General features: G+C 34.7%; 1 long non-coding RNA gene across 1 annotated transcript; it reads left to right on the top strand.

Annotated features, from left to right (window-relative positions):
- Window positions 1-624: 624 nt before the first annotated feature.
- LOC125828307 (uncharacterized) lies at window positions 625-22,371 on the top strand. Its single transcript, XR_007443042.1, has 3 exons — window positions 625-715; window positions 1,201-1,249; window positions 22,110-22,371. It is a non-coding gene; the product is annotated as an uncharacterized LOC125828307 (long non-coding RNA).
- The last annotated feature ends 315 nt before the right edge of the window (window positions 22,372-22,686 follow it).

Here is a 22,686-nt window from a genome sequence, read left to right as displayed (position 1 = left end):
ATCCCACATTTTTTTTTAAAATTCAAGCCATTTAAGAAATCATTGAAAGACTGAATCTTTCAACTAAAAATTTCCACTTTTAGCCTAGCTTTTTGGTAATTATTTCTTCCAAGTGCATGTATCTATCAGCCCGTGGTTTTTCATTGTGTTCGGTTGACATTTGCTAGCAATTTATCCCTTAGCGCTTATTTTGTGAATAAATGGAACTCGTGTTGATTAGCCAACCCTTATTTGAATTCTTTTTCTGCTTGAGCGAATACTACTCGAGATCTGCTTAAGTTATAGCTAGTCTGATCAGCTTTAATATGTGGATTTGTGTTGATTCTTTTTTTAATTTGTTTGTGGCAATAATTGTTGTAGTTATCATCCTTTGATCATTTTGGTGCCACGGTGATAGATATATAATGGTACATCTAAATTATCATGTCAATGGCATTGAGTGTTGTTCAAAGTTAGAGGCCGGACTCTGGTAGGAGATCAAGTGGTAAAAATATCGACCAACTAATAATAAGAAGAAAGTTGTTGGGAGATAAATGACATTCTAAAACATGTCTCTGCATGCCCACGGTATCCTTCCCGAGTTTTGCAAAACTTCTATTATTTCTCCTATCCTTTCTTATGAATTCCCAGTTTTTGAAGGAGTAGTAGCCTCTGCCTCTGGATAGGCTTATTCGTTTTCCATACGTCGTTGATATATTATTCCTGAAGAGCCAAGGTGAGAACTTATGATGGCCATGAAAGCCAATGTTTTTTTTTGTTTTAAACATCAACAGTGCATCTTTAAAAAGGAAGTACAGAGACTGTGGGAGTTGTCTAGCAAAACACTCCCCAGCTAAGATTGAAATGCATGTGTTTAAGCAAAAATTAAGGTAAATGAAAGCTGATGTGAACAGTGATTCAACTGCAACTACTTAGATTCCAATTCATGAATAAAGACGGAGTTTAGAAAGAAAATAATTTGTTCTTGAGGTAAGCTCTTAAACAAGGTTCTTCTAGGCCCTTTGCTGCTTTATATCTTTGCCTTTGTAAAATGCCATGATATTATTCAAAAATTGTTCCAAGGATGATAAAGGTTCAATTAGCATTATATTTTTGATGATTCTTTTGTGGTTGTTGGTAATTGTGATGACTTATATGAGGGCTTACTTGATTCAAATATGTGATTCTGATTCATTATTTTGTTTGTTAAAATACCCAAAGGTTAACCAAGTCCCTTTTGCAGTCACTTTTTGGCTGCCATGGAATAAAGGTAATTAAAGTAAAAACTTATTTGTCTTCTTCGCGTGTTCTGATTCACTCTACCATAAATCATGTGTCACTGCACATGTTTTTAAAAGTAGTGCTTGAGATGACTATTCAGATCACGGTTTATTGTATTCAGTTTGTATAATACAAAACAAGATCCTCTAACCCATCTTAGGTAACTCTTCCTTAATATCTCCTCTTTGTTGCGTATGTAGCTTATGATTGTCGCATGCACCATATACGTGGTTTCCCTCTATAAGGTATGCTGGAGTATTTATTTTGCGTTTCATGCATTTACACTAAGGTGAGAAGTCATAGTAGGAACTTCCTTTCTAAGCCTCTGAAAATTGTTTTATATCATACATTACTGGAATGAACTTTTTTTCCCTATTTGTCGTCTGTGGAATATTCCAATATGTTCCTATTAGGCTGCATTTAATCCTGATTATATTATTTGCTACAGTTTCATGATTTCCACTGCCAGCTTGAGCGAAACTATTTGGTCAAAGGAGATAATATCAATCTGCAAAGTTGGATGTCAAACATTGTGTTTCCCAATCTCTAGAATGTTAAAATTACCAGCTACGTAACACATTGTTTGAAAGAGGCGATAAGCTTTTTGAACTTTCAGAGTTTCTACTAAGGAAGGCAATGACTTGAAGAAGTCTGTTATCATATCAAAGATGAGAATCTGCTGGAAATGTTCAGAACAATGTGTTTCCCAATATTTATCACAAATCGTATCCAAGAGTCTTGTTCACGAGTATTTACTAATCAATTAGCACAGCTAATCTAATATATGCTTTAAATGGCAAAATCAGAAGTGTTGTCTGTGGTTTTGCTTAGAAATGACAATCTTTACATGAGTAAACCATTTCATGAGTAATAGTCCAAACGAAAAGTGATTCGTGCTGCAAATATTTAAGGCACTACAACTTTGAGTACTCCTACAACTTCAGTACAAATTCAAACCTTTTTTTGCCAATAATATTCATCATTTTTACCAAAACCTGAATTGGAATTAATTAAGAAAATTTGTCTTTTTCATTATTACAATATTACTTTCAGGTTTATTAAGGTAATCTTGAATTCATGATTTAAAAATAATTCATCTACGAACATAAGGAAATTTCATATTGGAAATCACAGTTGCCCGATCTCTCTTCTCCTTCACATTCGCTGCTTATGCCAAAAAACAATCATGGATTCCAGCGAGAAGATTAAAGAAACAGCAGCTGTAGACCAACAACAAACCATGTATTCCGACGAAAAAAATAGAAGAAACAACAGCTGTAACCAAAAACCAACCATGCATTCCAGCGAAAAGATAGAAAAAACAAAGGTAGACCGATCAGTTAGTTGCCCAAAGCTCTTTTTGTTCACATTATCTCTCTTATGACAACGGGATCAGATATCCGTTACAAGTGCTCTCTCAAAAAGGTAGCGTTATCTCTGAAATTCACTTGATACCTTCTCTGTTAGTACATTTAATTACCACGAAGAATATGTTTCCTATGTTGATTATGACTTAGGTAATTCTGTTTCTCCCAAAATAAAAGAATTTCAGCTTGACAACTTTGAGTAAAGGAAAATGTGAAACTTGAGTCAATTTCTAAAGAAGAGGGTTGTGCATTGCCGGAATGTTTATACACATTCGTTTGATAATAGTAATTTTGAGATTTTGATGTTAATGAGGCCATAATGTGAAAGTCTCCAAATAGTATAAAATTGAAGTGGATGGTGTTATCCAAGGATCATATTGTGAATTTATTGTTGAACTGTTCTCCATTAGAAACTATTGAATCATCCCGTATTGAGGATTTTAGTCGCTTTGTAATTAGGTCTTCGAGATTGAAGAGGAATTTGATATCATTCCATGATGATGAAGAAATTGATCATTCCGTGGAAGTTATTGCCTCCAATCTTCATCATTTGGAAATTTCAGTAAGTCATCATGTTCTCAAGTGTAGGCTTGTAGACATGTCATCCGTGGTTAATACTAAGCTTATCTTGAATTTTTGAATTTTTTTGTCTGTGTGGTTGATGCTAAGCTTATGTTCAACATTATATGTATCAAAGACAAACGTGAATGGAATGTCTACCAACAAATATTATTGGATGTGTTTGATACATATTGTAACGTCCGGCAATGTGAAAATAATTGAAGAGGCTTAGAATTGGAAATTTTTCATTTTTGGAAAGGATTTGAAAATCTGGAAAATTTTGGCTAAGTATGGAAAAGGTGAGTTTTTTTGGCCAACTTTGATCAGTCGTAACTTCTAGCTCATGATGAGTTAGAAGTATTTCCGGTTATGGTTGCATAGCCCTCGGAGCGATCTTTCCAACGCCGCCGAGTTTGCTCGATTCCGAGTTCGTATGAGTGAGATATGACCTTTGAAAGTTGGGCCGTTGACAAAGAATTCCGTCCGGGAATCATTAAGGGCATTTTAGTCTTTTCCCTAGCCAATTCTTTTGGGATTATATTGTTGTATAGGGCTGATCTTTGGATCATTTTGTTCCATTCTAAGAGAGTGAAGGCTAGGGCTTGAGAGTGAAGAAGAGAAGAAGAAGAGAAGAAGAGGAGAAGAAGAAGAGGAAAATCGAGGAGATCAAGCAAGTTCCGTCAAGATCATCGTGGATTTTTCGTCGGGGGTGATCCCTATCAAGGTATGTGAGCTTTTAGTGGTGGGTGATCCTTTCCCCCACACACCTAGCCCCTTTTATTCATTAAGAAAGGTTTGGTTATGTTGTTAAAGTTGTTAGTTGTTGTTGTTGGAATTATTGTTGGTTGTGGGACATGATTGGATTGTGTTTTTGAGTGGTATTCTATTGAATGTTGAGGGATTTTATGTTTCTAAGTGATTGGGGCTGGAACCTTTGAGGTTAGAGGATTTAGAGTTGGAGACGCGAAGGAGAAAGTCAGGCAGCTTGCGAGGAGCACGTCCGCGTCGCGGACTTGTTCCCTCTGTGATCAAAAATCTGCTCCGCGTCGCGGACAGGACGCGGACTCCACTGTTTTCAGAGTTTATGTTCGAAGATTTTCTTTAGTTTGGCTGTCCCAAATCATCCCCAAATCATTCCTAAATATCCTGAGGTCCTTCCAAATATCAATCAAGTCCTTGAATCCATAATTAAATTCAAGAAAGTTAGGATCAAGTCAAGTGAAGTTAGAAGTCAAGTGGAGTTAGAGCCAAGCTTAGAAGTTAAGCAAGCCAAAGCAAGTCTTTAAAGCTTTTCAAGAGTCGTTATTGAACGTCTTAGCGTCGTTTCAAGTCTCAAGTTGAGTTAAGAGTTTCAAGACAAGTCAAAAGTAAAGAGTTTAAGTAAAGTAAGGAGTAAAGAGTCGAGTCCATTTCTCCAAAGTTAGTAGGGAACTATGTACTTCCCAAAGAAGTTCTAAATGTTTTTACATTTAAGTAAGAAAGGAGCCATGTTTTCCAAAAGAGCCTTTGGGCTAAGTTTTGAGAAATCGTCTCAATCAAAGAAAGAAGTTATTTTAAAAGCATGAGCCAAAGTATTTTTGGGAGTAGTATTGAGCACCGAATTGGGGACACGAGTTCATATTAACTCGACTCTCCATAAGAACCATGCGCCAACATGGGACTTGACGTATCATTCTTTTTAGATGATCACGTAAGATTAGGCTAGTGGATCCACTAAGCAAAAGTAAGGTCCTATATCGATGGCAAGGTATAGGATGGTCCTTTGGCAACGTGAGGTAAAACGTTGTATCATCACTAAGGCTCATAGTGGTGGTTGTCGGTTAAAGAACCTCCCACAAAAGCTGTTTTATGTTTATAAAAGAAAAGTTGAGTTTGTTATCATTTTATCCTTAACGATCTAAGTTGTTTACATTCTTTTATAAGCTTATTATGTATGGCTTGTGTCTTATTGCTTTACTTTGAGTCCAGTTATTTATATGAGTTGTTCAGAGTCAAGGTAAGTGATCTCTTGTTCTCCTTTCAAGCTTACGTTGTGGTTCAGCTTCTCCAGCTCACATATTCGTACATTCCATGTACTGATGCCAGTTGGCCTGCATCGTCTTATGATGCAGATACAGGTACCCCCGTTCAGCATCCTGCGCGTCGTTGATCCAGCTGAGCACTCCAGAGTCTGTGGTGAGCCTCCTTGCATTCCGGGAGGACTCAATTATTTTGTGTACTTAGTTTTGTTCTATTAGGATGTTGCGGGGTCTGTCCCCACATCCATCTCAGTATATTAGAGGCTTCAATAGACAGTCAGTCAGTCAGTTAGCTTTGAGTCTCTCATCCATGTATATGTATATATATGTAAATATTCTATTCTGAGACTTGAGTTGCCCTTTGGGCCGTAATTGTTATTAGTTACGTTGTTTATGTCTTTGCATGACATTGAGTTATTCTGTTGAGTTAGGTTTCCGCTGAGTTAAGAAAGCCAGGCCAAGGGTTCGTCTGGGACCAGCAATGGTCTCCAGATGCCGGTCTCGCCCAGGGTGTAGGCTCGGGGCGTGACACATATAATGTTGAACGTAAGCTTCGTTTTAACCATAGAGGACACGTCTCCAAGCCTACACTTGAGACTAAGAAGACTTATGATCAATCTTTTAATCATCATTATATGATATCAAATTCAATCTTTTCAATTTTTAAGACCTAATTTCCAAAGCGACTAAACCCTTAAAACATGATAATTTCATTGCTTCTAATGTAGGAAAGCCCAATAATAAGTTCATAATATGATCATTGGATAACACTATCCACTTCAATTTTATGCTCTTTATAGACTTCTATGCTATGACCACATTAGCATCAAAATAACAAAATCCTAAAATTAGTGTTATCAACGATGAATAGGTGTATAAATATTCAGGGAATGCGCAAAATCTCTTCTTCAAAAACTAACCGGAGTTGAATATTTTCAACTTGCATGCATCCGGCTCAAGGCTGTCACGAGTTGGAATTTTTAAATTTTTGGAGAAACGAAATGACCTAATACATAGGATACATATCTTTCATGGTAACTAGAGGTACTAAAAGAGAATGTATCAAGTAAATTTCAGAGATAGCACCACCTTTTTGAGAGACCACTAGTTCTGAGTTTTTGAGCAGTCGGCATAAGAGAGAGAATGTGAATGAGAAGAGCTTCCGACAATTGACTGATTCGGTCTACAACTGTTGTTTCTTCTATCTTTTCGCCAGAATCCGTAGTTGGTTTCACTTTGATGGTATATGCTAATCAATTAGCACAGCTAATCTAATATATGGTTTAACAAATGGCAAAATCAGAAGTGTTGTTTGTGGTTTTGTTTAGAAATGGCAACCTAATAATATATATCATTTTTACCGAACTCTAATATATCCATTTTTAGGTGTACCATTTCATGAGTAAATATTTCAATAACGAGTACCATTTCATGAGTAATAGTCCAAACAAAAATGGAATCATGCTGCAGATATCTAAGGCAGGGAAACTTTAGTACAAATTCAAACAAAGGCTAAGGGCTAAGAAGTAACGACAGCAAATTGCCTTGGGATAAAGTGAAGTGTAGGACCTCAGTTGAGATTGACTCAGTCATGGATTGTCTGTTTGCTTGTTCTCTTAATTTGAAGATACTTGGGCTAAGTCAAGTTGTGCCCCTTGAGAAGCTTCCAAAACTATTGTGTTGTGCTTTTTAATTGGTTTAATTTGGTACAGGTCCCTACTCTTCAAAGGAATGTCTAAGTTTCCTTGAAGCTCGAAGAAGCTTTTTCAGGCTGCAAGAGACTTGAAGGGCAAGGGATTCTAAGAGAGGCACACAAAATTCTACATGCTAATCATCTTGTGATTTATGTTGATGGCAGGGATATCTAAGATAAAAATAATTATATGCAGTATGCAGGTATGGAAGATTCAATGCTCCAGATAATTACCACTCATAAGGTTGGCTAAAACAATTCACCTTTTCTGAAAGTTGATGTTTTCAACCCGTAAATGAGTAGAATCTGAAAGATAGATTCTTTGGTCGTGTAAGTTGTATGACAATATATATGTCTCCTAACAGAAGAGGAAATAAAGTTATAAAGTATGCAGAAAAATACATCTTAAAAATAACTCCAACGTTACAAACTTACAATCATTATGCTTCAACTTGCTCATCATTTTACTTAAAGGCCAGACTATTCAGATTTCAGATTCGCACTCAGTTTAAAATATTGTGCAGTGATTATAATAACCCTTTATTTGCAGAGAAGTTAGTATGAAGCAGATGAAATTTGAAAGCATCATTTTATATCATGTTGACTAAAATCCAGAAATGATTTTACATCCTGATCAAATACTATATTAATAGCTGATAAAGTTCATTGAAAAAGACCCATATAGAAACTCAACTTTTTAGGTATGCCCCCTTTTAGGAGTAGCGGCTAGACTGTATGAATGAAGGAATTACAAACGAGGACCAACGGCTGGAAATTGCAAAAAAAATAATTTCAAAGTAGAAGTTTCTGGTACACAAAAACTTAAGAACCAACAAATAATGATAATGATGTGTAGAAAATTACAATGTCTATGTTAAGTGTCTCCGCTCCCTACAAATGTTAACATATGTTCCGTGTTCGGATTCATATTTTATTGCAATAAACTAAACTTTGGGTTGTCACTGTTTAAAGAGGCAACTCTTCTGCCTGGAGAAAATTACAATAACAGAGAAATACGACTTTTCACAACTGTATTAAACGGTGGCAACTCTTCTTCTAAAAATGCGTCTTTTGCTGAAGCGGCGCCTGTTTTTATAAGAGGGACATTTAAGTAATTTAACTTTTAAATTTAAATTCGAAAGATCTTGACTTTTAAGATAGTATATATATATATAGAAGATGTGCGTGATAGGTAATACAGAGGATTTTATTGCCTGAGATAAAAACAAACAAGCCAATCCTCTTTTGCCGATGGAAATGACAAATCTGAATAAGAAAAAGGTAACAGAGGAGGAAGGAATCAATAAATTGCCGGATTCAGTCCTAGTTCAAATTCTCTCACTTCTCCCAACAACTAAGGAAGCATTCAGAACTTGTCTAGTCTCTAAAACATGGCGGCGTCTCCCAACTTTAATTGATAGCTTCAATTTCACTTGTTCAACTGACCGCGAAGGAGAAGGTTTCTCTATTATTCATAATGCATTAACACATTCCCACTCTCCCAAAATTATAAAGTTCCAACTTGACTTAACTCACTTTAGTCTAACACACTGCAGTTTCAGGCCTGAGTATGAAACCCTAATCAGTCGTTGTTTTAGTTTTGCTGTTGAAAATGTTGTATTGTCGTTTTTGTTTGGTTTTGGTTATGGTTATAAGTGCACATTGCTTGAATCTCTCTGCACATGTTCATCGTTGATAACTTTAGATGTTCAAAATTGTGGCTTTAATAATGTGGTCATATCGTGGAACTCTCTAAAGAGTATAAAGTTGGGGTATTTGAGGCTAACCGATGATGATATGGTGAAATTATTGTCAGGCTGTCCTGCATTGGAAACAATGGAATTATATAGCTTTATTGGTTTCCATCGCCTGGAAATTAATTCCCTAAAATTAAAGACACGAAAGTTGAAAGATTATGTTCGGGTTGGTGGAAATGGAGATGATTAGAAATTCTTGCCCCGTATATTCAGAATTTGGAAATATCAGGAGAAGATCTGGAGTGTAGGCTTGTTGATGTGTCTTCTGTAGTTAATGCTAAGCTCATTTACAGCTTTCTCTGTATCAAAAGCATCCCAAGTATTTATGTGAAAGACTGCTGCCATGAATATCGTCAAGTAGTATATACCCTCGTCCAAGATAATCTTCAAAAGTTATGTTATGCAACTGATCTAACAATTGGAACTTGGTTCACAAAGTTTCGTCTTTAACTCAAAAGTCCTTACATTGATGTTTTATAGAGCTGTGTTTAGACAATAGATTTGTCAAAGTACTATCTGTCTGTTGTGAAAGTACTTCCCTTTTGTTGTTATTGCTTTCTCCATTATTTACTAGTTTCGTTGGGATTACTGCACCAGGTCATGTACATGTTGCAGTTCAAAGGGTTGCCCGTTTCAGAATTGAATTGCAAATATCTAACACTGATGTTGCATATGACAACGTTTAATATGTATGGAGTAGCTGGTCTTTTGAGAGTCTCGCCACACGTGGAAACAATCAGCATAGAATTGGAATATACGCTGGTAAACTTCCTGGAACTTATCTCTTCTTTTTACGTCTCTTCATCTGGTTGAAGTGTTTGTCACATTGAATGTGACCTGCATTTAGTCCTGATTATATTTTTTTGTCTCCAGATAGATGATTTTCTGGTCAACGACAATTCCTGCTGCAACCCTGAGTTACTTGATTTAGCCAAAGAAGATAATATGGATTTGCTGAGTTGGGTTTCAAGCGTTGAGTTTCACAACCTCAAGAAAGTTAAGATTGTCATCTCCTCAGATGCATGCTGGAAAGATCATGTCAAAATGGGCTTTGAAAAGATTTCCAAACTTTCAGAATTTCTGTTATTGAATGCACCGATTTTTGAGAATTTCGTTATCATATCAAAGAGAAGAAGGTGCGAGACATGTTCAATGAACTGTCTATCCCAACATTTATCTCTATTGGCCGATAAATAGTTAGGTTGTCCAAGATTGTCCACCAATGCTGCGATTAACTTCCAGGAGTGAGCTTTCCTGTCTCGAGATATAAGAAATGTTGCCTTATATATGCTGAGTTTTTGATAAATTACTCATGGAATCTTTTATCTTCTCCATGTATGTTTGTAACTAATTACTATTGAAATTATCCTTGTGGTATACCAAATGTTATCGTATCTTGGTTTCTTATTAAACATTTTCTTTATTCATTTGATGGCATATGCTAATCAATTAGCACAGCTAATCTAATATATGTTTTAAATGGCAAAATCAGAAGTGTTGTTTGTTGTTCTGTTTAGAGATGACAATCTTTACCTAATTTTTATCGAACTCTAAATACATCCATTTTTAGGTGTACAATTTCATGAGTAAACCAATTCATGAGTATATAGTCCAAATGAAAAACAACCCACTTATCTTTTTAGTGTGACTCAAATTTTTTACTAATGGCTGAATAATGAATGTGCTTAACCATTGAAGAAAGTCTCACTTGTTATCTTTAAATGATTTATTTCCTTCATTACATGTTTTTATTTCACATTCTACTACAACAATAACATATTTAATGTAATACCACAAGTGAGATATGTGAGAATAGAGTATCTATGTAGACCTTATCCTATCTCGTAAAGATAGAGATGTTCTTCCGATTGACACTCAACTTAGATAAAGTCTAATCTATCAGTTTTAAAAAAGGGATACATATATAAGTGACTACACACTAAGTTTTATATATATCGTGTATAATTTAATGTAAATATTGTTTAGTACCATCCACAAAATATAATATAATCTTGTGTTGGATTGTTTTTTTTTATATATCTCAATCAAATAATATCGTATCTAATATATATGAGATAATTTTATGATTCTCTCTATCCTCAAACCAAATCACTTATTAGTTGAGCTGAAGTAATAGGCATTATGCGTCTCATGTTCAACTCTTCGATATTCATATGATTTCCTTATAAATATATTAGTTCAACAAACAAAATTATTCGAACAAAAAATAAGTAATTAATACTTATAACACAAAAATGGCTTATTCGAACCAAAATAGCTTCAACAAAAGTAAAAGCCATGCCAATTCCACATCCATATTCAGTCATGCCCGCCCGCCGTAAAATGTCATTCCGGCGGAAGAAGTTACCGATAGTCCAGGTTGAAGCCGGAGGAAAGAAGCACCGGCAGAAAGTCTCTCCAGTGAAGATTTTCCGGCAAGACGGATTAAAGAGGAAGAAATTGCAGTGCTTGAGTATGAAGAAAATAAAAGAATGTTATTGGTTGGCGGTAAATGATATATTGGAAGCAAGTGATACATTCGAGCGACGACTTGTAGTAGATACCTCTTTTGCTATTCCAATGATGGGACTTTCCTTCACTACTTTTCCAAATCATCGTGGTATTTGAATGCTAAGCTGAAAATTTTATTTATTTTATTTCTAGTTTAAGACGACCTACATACTACTCACTCTTCCCACTTTATTTGTGGTATTACACGGTTGTTTCTTTGTTATTTTTGGTTTTCGCTGAAATCAATTGAGATGTTTTACTTTGATTTGCTTTAAAAAATATATAAATTCATTAATATATATATATATTGCAGTGCCAGTTGAATTATTTGCAATCTTCATGAGATCATGCATGCACATACGTGCTTGAACTATTTTTTCTTTAATATATTGAAATTTTATGGGAAAATTATATAAAATAGCAAACTATTAATTCAAATTAAATGTTATAACCACTGTTTCATTTAATTCTAATCTGTAGCAAACACTTTGCCATCGCTATTCTCCCCAGATTTCTCGCTCGCCACTCTCCTGGTCTCTCTCGCGTCTTTCACTTTATACAAACACAAATGTATAAATTATATTTGTGTTTGTATAAAGCGAGAGAAAACTGTATATATACATATCTTTTCATTCGCCTCTCTCCCTAGAGAATCTCACTCGCCACTCTCACTTTATACAAACACAAATGTATAAATTGTGTTTGTGTTTGTATAAAGCGAGAGAAAATTGTATATACAAATACAAATACATATATTTTCATCCTATACACTTATAATTATACAAAGCTGCCAACGATTTATACAAACGAGAGACTGTCAACGATTTATACAAATGAGAGGTTGCCATCGATTTTATACAAATGAGATGCTGCCAACTATTTATATAAATGACAGGTTGCCAACGATTTATACAAATCTGATGCTCCATAGCAAACATAAAGTTTGCTATGAAGTGCAATTATACAAACTATAGCTATAACATACAAATATAATTTTTATGTTTGCTAAATCTAAAAAATTTATCCACCCCAATTACCTGTACGAACATCAAGGATGGTCAAAGTGCCACCTTGGTCTCTCTTGATGTGAGATAGTTTAAAAAGTACTAACTAAAGTTTAATTAAATGTAAAGAGATTATGGGTACAATCACAAAACTCAAAACTCGATGAAATGCCACGATTACAGCCGCAAATTTGAAATGCTTCTCGCAATTTATCAAGACTTGTGCTATAATTTGCACCCAATATCCCCGAGAGATGTGGTGTAGTGGTTGAAACTACTCTTCTTTTAATCAGAAGTCTTGAATTCAAGTTTTGTGTATAAAAAAAGTTTTGAGGGAGCGTTTTTTTTTAGAATGAAGCCTTACACAATCTAAATACGAAAAAAAAAGAAGAAGAAGAAGAAGAAGAAGATAAGCACACCCAATTGAATATGGATTATTAAGTATAAAATGTATTAAGCATCAAACTGAACAAGGGAACAAGTCGTAGACACCACAAGAATTAACAATCAATCTTGAGAAATCGTACGATCACAATTTAATAAATCTACAAGACCAACATTATGGTAACATGTAAAGGGAAAAAATTGATAACAGGGCAGAAATTTTCACTGATTACTTTTATTTTTTGGAACAACAATTTAAATCTTACTATTTGAAGTATTCTTCTTTAACTATCAAATGAGCGGCTAACTCGAATCAGATAGGAGGCAAGAATATAATTTCAAAAAAGCTAATGCCATTCTTTATATTTTTCTTGTAATTTATGGATTTTTTTTTAAAAAAAATAATGGTCTATGAATAACAAAATAAAAATCTTATGAGAAATCATTAGATCATAATCTAAATTTTATAGTTATTGCAAATGTTAGACGACAGTTATTTAATTTGTAAGATTATAAAAATATATGAACAAATATAAGATCCTACGTTTGAAACTTTTTTTTTTTTGCAATTTCATAAAAAATAACTACCATCACAAAACAAATATGATCTACTTGAAATTTAATAACTAAAATATTTAATTACTAGACCAAGTAACTACAATCACAAAACAAATATGATCAACTTGAAATTTAATAACTAAAATATTTTAATTACTAGACCAAGTACTTTCATCCTATTAATTAATTAGATTCTCTTGTTATGGGTCCTTTTCAAGTTGCGATGTGTTTGATAGGGAAGAATGAAGATAACATTATCCGGAAAAATCACATTAATTTATTAGATTCTCTTGATACTATTTCTGTAGAAATAGAAAGGCCGATCACGTAGATTCTTAATTTAAATAAAGTCATGACAAATAATTTCAGAAAAAGGATACATATATAGGTGATTGTATGTTATATAATCTAATACAAATATTATTTATTACCATCAACAAAATATATATAATATCATCTTGTGTTGGATTATTTATTTATATATATCAATCAAATAATATCGTATCTTAAATGAGATATTCTCTCAATCCTCAAGCCACATATTCATTTGTTAGTTGAGCAGAAGTAATTGGGATAAAGCAGCTCATGTATTCAATTCTTCTATCTCTATATGACGATCTCCTTTTATATATATATATATATATATATATATATATATATATCTTTCTTCAACAAACGGAATTATTCGAACAAAAAAAGTATTGATACTTAATTATAGCACAATAAATAATGGCTTATTCGAACCAAAATAGCATCAACAAAAGTAAAAGGCATGCGAATTCCACATCCATATTCAGTCAGGCTCGCCGCAAAATGTCATTCCGGCGGAAGAAGTTATCGGTAGTCCAGCCGGAAGCTGGAGGGAAGAAGAAATTATCGATTTTCCGACGGGATGGATTGAAGGGGAAGAAATTGCAGTACTTAGGTATGAAGAAAATAAAAGAGTACTGTTATTGGTTGGCAGTAAATGACATATTGGAACGACACCAAGCAAATGATACATTCAAGCAACGACTTGTAATAGATACCTCTTTTGCTATGCCCATGATGGGCCTTTCCTTCGCTACTTTTCCTAATCAGCGTCGTATCTAAAAGCCAAGCTGGAAATTATTCATTTTATTTTTTATTTAAGACTACGTACAAATTATCGTATTTCATTCACGGATTACATTGTTATTTATTTCTGATTTTTGTTGAAATTAATGAAGATGTTTTTTAATTTATATATTTATTTATAGTGCATGCCACTTGATGAATTATTTGCAATCTTCATGAAGAAAAAACATAAATGTAAATGGTTGTTATAGAGAGATATCACATCCCGTTATTTATATTTAGCTTTATTATAGATATAGATGTGATAAGCATCAAACTACTGAAGGACATAAGTTGTAGATACCGCCAAGAATTAACAATCAATCTTAAGAATTAGATAACAATCTGATTAATCCACAAGACCAACATTATGGTACATGTAAAGAGAAAATTAACAAGAGAACAAAAATGTTCACCAGTTATCCCCTTTTTACAATAATTTAGTAAATGACTTTTTTCTTTCTTTTCTACTAGTACTATATTAGAAAGGTGAGTACATATATTGATTATGTAACGTCCGACAATTCGAAATAGCTTGGAATAGTCATTTTTGGAAAGAATTTGAAAATCTGGAATTTGGCTAACTGTGGAAATCAGTGAGTTTTTGTCCAACTTTGAGAAGTCATAACTTCCAGATCAGGATGAGTTAGGAGTAGTTCCAGTTATGGCTGTGAAGCTCGTGGAATGATCTTTCCAACGCCACCTAGTTTGATTGATTCCGAGTTCGTATGAGCGAGTTATGCCTTTTAGAAGTTGGGCAGTTGGCAGGGAAATCTGTCCGGGAAATTAAGGGCATTTTAGTCTTTTCCCTAGCCAATTCTTTTGGGATTATATTGTTGTATAGGGCTGATCCTTGGATCATTTTGTCCCATTTTTAAAAGAGTAAAAGCTAGGGCTTGAGAGGAAGAAGAGAAGAAGAAGAGAAGAAGGAGAAGAAGAAGAGGAGAAAGAGGAGATCAACAAGTTTCCGTCAAAGATCAACGTGGATTTTCGTCGGGGGTGATCCCTTTCAAGGTATGTGAGTTCTTTGTGTGGGTTGATCCTTTCCCCCACACACCAAGCTCATTTTATGATTTGAGAAAAGGATTGGATATGTTGTTGAAGTTGTTAGTTGTTGATGATGTTGTTAGTTGTGTTGTTGAAGTTATTGTTGGTTGTGAGACATGATTGGGTTGTGTTTTGAGTTGTAATCCATGGTATGTTGAGGGATATGATGATCCTTAGTGTTTGGGGTTGAAGCCCTTGAAGTAAGAGTGGTTTAGAGTTGAAGAAAAGAGGGAGAAAAGTCGAGTTTTCTGGGCAAGGGGTCGGCGCGTCGCGCTTGCCAGCGCCCCCCAAAAGGGGCTCTGAGGTTTTCCCCTTGGGGTGCCGCGCCTCTCAGAGCGCCAGAAGGTGACCTCTGACCTTCGAGGGCTGGCGCTCCGCACCTTGCAGAGCGCCAAGGACGTCAAGTTTCCCCCATTTTCCCATGCTTTCTCATGCATGTTCCTAGGTGTTGTACCTATGTTCCCTAGTTGTTTCCAACACCCCAAAGTGTTTCTAAACATCCCGAACTCATCTAAATACGTGTGATCATATACCTTGAATCCATAGTTCAATTCAAGGCAAGTTAGTATCAAGTTAAAGAGAAGTTAGAGTCAAGTCAAGCCATGTTAAGAAGTAAGTTCAAGCAAGTCCTCCAAGCTTTTCAAGAGTCTTCATTGAACGTTTTAACTTCATCTTTAGACTCAAGTGTTAAGTCAAGCAAAGAGCTTAGAGTTTCAAGCTAAGTAAAGAGTCTCAAGACTCAAGTTAAGTCAAGAGTGTAAGTTGAGCTCATTTCTCAAAAGCTATTAGGGAACTATGTATTCCCAAAGAAGTTTCTAAATGTTTTTACATTCGAATAAGAAAGGAACTATGATTCCAAAAGAGCCTTAGGGCTAGTTTTCAAGAAAAAGGAACATCGTTTCCAAGTGAGCCTTTGGGCTAGATTTTGAGTAATTATCTCATTTAAAGAAAGATGTGTTTAAAACACTTATGAGTCAAAAGCATTTTGGGAGTAGTATCGAGCACCGATTTGGGGACGCGAGTTCATATTAAACTCAACTCTCCATAAGAACCATGTAGCCAACATGGGAGTTAACGGGTCATACTTTTTAGATGAACCCGTAAGATTAAGCTAGTGGATCCACTTAGTAAAGTTAGCTTCCTATATCAAGACCAGGTATAGGATGGTCCTCAGGCAACGTGAGGTAAAACGTTGTATCATTAGCTTCCTATATCACGGCAAGGTATAGGATGGTCCTCGGGCAACATGAGATAAAACGTTGTATCACTACTCATATTCATAGTGGTGGTTTGTCGGTTAGAGAAGCTCCCACAGTAGAAAGAGCATGGTTCCTCGAGGGTTCTGCTTAGTATGGATGGGGGTATGGGACTTCATTCATACATCGCACAAGTAGACCTTGAGAGGAAACATGGTATTTTCATGATATTATAAAGGCATAATACATATATTGAACCCTTAACTTGGCTTCAAATTTTAACTTTGACCTCCAACTTTCATAGTGCACAAATAGGCACTTTAACTTGTATAAAGTAGAACAAGTAAACACACGAGTCCTACATGGCACAATACACGTAGGACACCACGTAGGACAAAAAATGACATGTAGGATGCCATGTAGGACATGTGTGTCTATTTGTTCTATTTTATACAAGTTAAAGTGCCTATTTGTGCACTATGAAAGTTGGAGGTCAAAGTTAAAATTTGAAGCCAAGTTTAGGGTCCAATATATGTATTATGCCTATTATAAATATGATTTTTACGTCATGTTTTAAGAGTTTTACAAGCTTTATATATGGCATGTGTCTCATTGCTTTATATATCGAGTTCAGTTATTCATGAGTTGAACAGAGCCAAGGTAAGTATTCTCTTGTACTCTTTTCAAGCATAAGATGTAGTTTAGCTTTCCAGCTCGCATACTCGTACATTCAATATACTGATGCCAGTTGGCCTGCATCTTATGACGATGCAGACACAGGTACCCCGGATCAGCATCCTGCACGCCGTTGATCCAGCTGAGCACTCCAGAGTCAGTGGTGAGCCTCCTTGCTTTTCGGAGGACTCAAATTTGCTTTTCATACATCAATTAAAAATTTGAACTATTATTTCACCACTAGTGTTACACTGTTACCCCCTCATATATGTTCCTTAATTCAATTTTCAGACAATAATTTTTAAATCAATTTTCTAAATGATCACAAAATGATTTTCTTACTTATACGGATTTACGGAGAGTAAAGGGGAGGGGGTAGGGAAGTTAACCGATTTAATTTACAAATTGAAACCAATAAGTATCAAAATAGGCGGGGAGATTAATATTGCATGCTCTAATTAAAGATGTAGTTTCTAAAATTTAATAATTAAGATGCTTGTTAAATTAATTTCATTGTTGAGCTTTAAAATTATGTATTAGACAAGTAGTGTTACTTATCTAAAATTCTAAATATGTAGTTGAAGAAATATAGAGAAAATGTAAAGAAATGAGCCCAATCAAAAACTCATTATAATATGATTATTCTATTATCATTGTGGTGAGATTATTATATTTATTTATATACCTCAATCAAATAATATGATTCTCTCTATCCTCAAACCAAATCAGTACCCCTTAGTTGAGCAGAAGTAATTGGGATAATGGAGCTCATGTATTCAACTCTTCTATCTCTATATGACCATCTCCTTTTATATATATATATATATATATATATATATATATATATATATATATATATATATATATATTTGTTAGTTCAACAAACAGAATTATTCGAACAAAAAAAGTAGTGATACTTGTAAGACAAATGGCTAAATCGAACCAAAATAGTGTCAACAAAAATAAAAGCATTAATGACAATTCCACATCCATATTCAGTCAGACCCACCGCAAAATGTCATTCCGGCGGAAGAAGTTACCGGTAGTTCAGGTGGAGGCTAGAAGGAAGAAGCACGGACGGAAAATCTCGATTTTCTGACGAGATGGATTGAAGGGGCAGAAATTGCAGTACTTGGGTATGAAAAAATTTTAAAACTTGTTTTTAAATTCAATTTTTTTTACCCACTCTCATCCCTATCCCATCCCCTACCACCACCCCTCCCAAAAAAATATTAAAAGTTATTTTTAAATGATATTTCTAATTTCAATTTTTAATTTTTATACTCCCACTCCCTACCCTCGCCCCCCATCAGCCCCCCACCCCCTTCAAAAAGAAAAAAAAATTAAGTTTATTTTAAAAAAATATTTTTAACTTCAAATTTTTATTTTTTCATATCGATTCTTGACCATCCACCCCCCCTCCCCGGCCACCCCTCCCAAAAAAATTGAGTTTGCTTTTAAAAAATATTGACCCCCACCCAGCCCCCCCCCCCTCCCCCCAAAAAAAAAAAAATTTAAGTTTGTTTTTTAAAAATATTTTCAACTTCAAAATTTCATTTTTTCACCTCTATCCTCGACCCTTCCCACCTACCCCCAACCAGCCCCCCCCCCCCTCCAAAAAAAAATAAAATTAAGTTTGTTTTTAAAAAATATTTTTAACTTCAAAATTTCATTTTTTCACCATTACCCTCGACCCCCCCCCCACCCATCCCCCTACCAGCTCACCCCCACCCCACCCACCCCCAAAAAAAATTTAAGTTTGTTTTTAAAAAATATTTTCAACTTACAAATTTCATTTTTTTCACCCCTACCCTTGACCCCCCACCCCCCTACCCAGCCTCCCCCCCCCAAAAAAAAAAAAAAATTAAGTTTGTTTTTAAAAAATATTTTCAACTTCAAAAATTTAATTTTTCACCCCTACCCTCGACCCCTCCCACCCACCCCTACCAGCCCCCACCCCAAAAAAAATTTAAGTCTGTTTTTAAAAATATTTTCAATTTCAAAAATTATTTTCTACTCTAGTATAAATAAAAGATATTTCTCAAAAACATTTTTCATTCATAAATCAAACACTAAAAAAATTTTCTGAAAAATATTTTCTACTCACTAACCAAACATGAGAAAATAAGTCAAAAATCAACTTGTTTTCCAGGAAAACATTTTCTAGGAAAACATTTTCCATTGAAAACATTTTCCTTCATACCAAACACACCCTTAGTTTCTTTGTCAACTACGGAGGCAGAATATAAAGCAGCAGCTCTTACTGCTCAAGAATGTGTATGGCTCCAAGGACTTGCTGAAGATTTGCATCTATCTATATCAAAGCCAACTATGATCTTTGCAGACAACCAAAGTGCCATCAAGCTCGCAAACAATCCGGTATTTCATGCAAGAACTAAGCACATTGAGGTGGAACATCATATCATTCGAGGTACGAAGTCAGGAGAATATCGCTGATATCTTCACCAAGTCAATTCCAAAAGCTTCATTTGAGTTTTTTTGCGGCAAGATTGGGATAGTTTCAAAAAATCACTTTAAGGGGGAGTGTGAAAAAAGTTAAAGATGATTTTCTGAATAACATAGATTTCTCTAGAATATATCCTAGTGTAGAAACTTAGAAATTGTCTTAAAGAAATATCTAGATATTCTAGAGTAGTTGCCTTGAAGAAATATCTAGATATTTAGAGTAATTGCTAGATGTATCTAGAAGAGTTTCTACAACCATCCATAGACAAGTATAAATAAGGGATGGCCTTGTACATTTATATTCAAGGGAAAATCAAAGCAATTAAAGAGTCTTCTTCCACTACAAAGTTCTTCTTTCCAAATTCTTTCTTTAACTTTCTAGCTTCCTCCTCTTCTTTAGTTGAATCTTTCGATCTTACTTAACGATCTTGGGCAAACAAAATGCTTCCCGAATTATACTTTTCTTCTGCTATTCTCTACATTCAATTATGCAAGATCATGATTCATGGGACTGTAAAGCTGGTAGACATTCCATTTAACCTTTATCTGGCAATTTTACTTACCTTTTTCTCCCTTTTATTTTGTCAATGTAACTCCTCAATGATTTACTTTGAATGTGTCAGATATCCAATAGGTTCAGGAAAGGAAAATTACTTTTTGGTGTAAATACATCTCCCCTCCCACACCTCCACTTGTTGTTGTTAGTAATAGTAGTAGATGATTAGGTAAATCTCTGTACTTCAAAATTCTCTGAATCTACTTACCTAAAACTTTCTACTTTTAGCCTAAGTTTTGGTAATGATTTCTTCCAATGCACACTGATCATATCCCACATTTTTTTTTAAAATTCAAGCCATTCACTCTATAAGAAATCATTAAAAGACTCAATCTTTCAACTAAAAATTTCCACTTTTAGCCTAGCTTTTTGGTAATTATTTCTTCCCAGTGCATGTATCTGTCAGCCCATGGATTTTCATTGTGTTCGGCTGACTTTTTGCTAGCGATTTATCCCTTAGCGCTTATGTTTGAGAATAAATGGAACTCATGTTGATTAGCCAACCCTTATTTAAATTCTTTTTCTGCTTGAGCGAATAGTACTCGAGATCTGCTTTAGTTATAGATAGTCTGATCAGCTTTAATAAGTGGATTTGTGTTGATTCTTTTTTCAATTTGTTTGTGGCAATAATTGTTGTAGTTATCATCCTTTTATCATTTTGGTGTCACGGTTATAGATATATAATGGTACATCTAAATCATCATGTAAATGGCATAGAGTGTTGTTCAAAGTTAGAGGCTGGACTCTGGTAGGAGATCAAGTGGTAAAAATATCGACCTGCTAATAATAAGAAGGAAGTTGTTGGGAGATAATTGACATTCTAAAACATGCCTCTGCATGCTCACGGTATCCTTCCCGAGTTTTGCAAAACTTCTATTATGTCTCCTATCCTTTCTTATGAATTCCCATGAAGGAGTAGTAGCCTCTGTCTCTGGATAGGTTTATTCAGTTTCCATACGTCGTTGACATATTATTCCTGAAGCGCCAAGGTGAGAGCTTATGAAAGCCATTTTTCTTTGTTTTAAACATCAACAGTGCATCTTTTAAAAAGGAAGTACAGAGACTGTGGGAGCTGTCTAGCAAAACAGACTTCCCAGCTAAGATTGAAATGCATGTTGTAAGCAAAATTTAAAGTACATGAAAGCTGATGTGAAAAGTGATTCAACTGCAACTACTTAGATTCCAATTTATGAATAAAGACGGAGTTTGGAAAGAAAATAATCTGTTGTTGAGTGAAGCTCTTACACAAGGTTCTTCTAGGGCCTTTGCTGCTTTATATCGTTGCCTTTGTAAAATGCCATGATATCAAAAATCGTTCCAATGATGATAAAGGTTCAATTAGCGTTATATTTTTTATGATCCTTTATGGTTGTTGGTATTTGTGATGACTTATATGAGTGCTTACTTGATTAGAATATGTGATTCTGATTCATTATTTTGTTTGTTAAAATACTCAAAGGTTAACCGAGTCCCTTTTGCAGTCACTTTTTGTTTTCCATGGAATAAAGGTAATTAAAGTTAAAACTTATTTGTCTTCTTCGCATGTCCTGATTCACTCTACCATAAAGCATGTGTGTACATGTTTTAAAAAGTAGTATTTGGGATGACTATTCAGAGGTTGTTGTATTCAGTGAGTAGAATACAAAACAAGATCCTCTAACCCATCTAAGCTAACAACTCTTCCTTAATTTCTCCTCTTTGTTTCGTATGTAGGTTATGATTGTCGCATGCAGCATATACGTGTTTTCCCTCTATAAGGTATTCTGGAGTTTCTGTTTTGTGTTTCATGCATTTACACTTAGGTGAGAAGCCGTATTAGGAACTTCTTTTCTAAGCCTCTGAAAATTGTTTTATATCATACATTACTGGAATGAACTTTTTTTCCCTATTTGTCATCTGTGGAATATTCCAATATGTTCCTATTAGACTGCATTTCATCCTGATTATATTATCTGTTGCAGTTTCATGATTTCCACTGCCAACTTGAGCGAAACTATTTGGTCAAAGGAGATAATATCAATCTGTAAAGTTGGATGTCAAACATTGTGTTTCCCAATCTCAAGAATGTTAAAATTGCCAGCTGCATAACACATTGTTTGAAAGAGGTGATAAGCTTTTTGAACTTTCAGAGTTCCTACTAAAGAAGGCAATGACTTGAAGAAGTCCGTTATCATATCAAAGATGAGAATCTGCTGGAAATGTTCAGAAAGATGTGTTTCCCAATATTTATCACGATTCAGTATGAAATTCTTAGACAACCCAAGATCATTAGAAATCTCATGATTACTTTCCAAGAGTCTTGTTCACGACTAGACTGGAGGTGGTTTTGTTTTGTCATACTAGAAAAATGTCACTTTATATTGTAGCTTCTGACTTACTGCAAATATTGTGCAGTGATTATTATAACCCTTTATATGAAGAGAAGTTAGTATGAAGCAGAGGAAATTTGAAAGCATCATTTTATATCATGTTCACTAAAATTCAGAAATGATTTTACATCCTGATCATACAATGATTTCATGGAAATTATTGCTCCCT

This window comes from Solanum verrucosum, unplaced genomic scaffold (genome assembly GCF_900185275.1).
Source record: "Solanum verrucosum unplaced genomic scaffold, falcon-dt-bn FXZP01000047.1, whole genome shotgun sequence".
Taxonomy (NCBI): Eukaryota; Viridiplantae; Streptophyta; class Magnoliopsida; order Solanales; family Solanaceae; genus Solanum; species Solanum verrucosum.
Note: the sequence above shows the minus strand (reverse complement) of the source record. Positions and strands in the feature narration are given on the sequence as shown.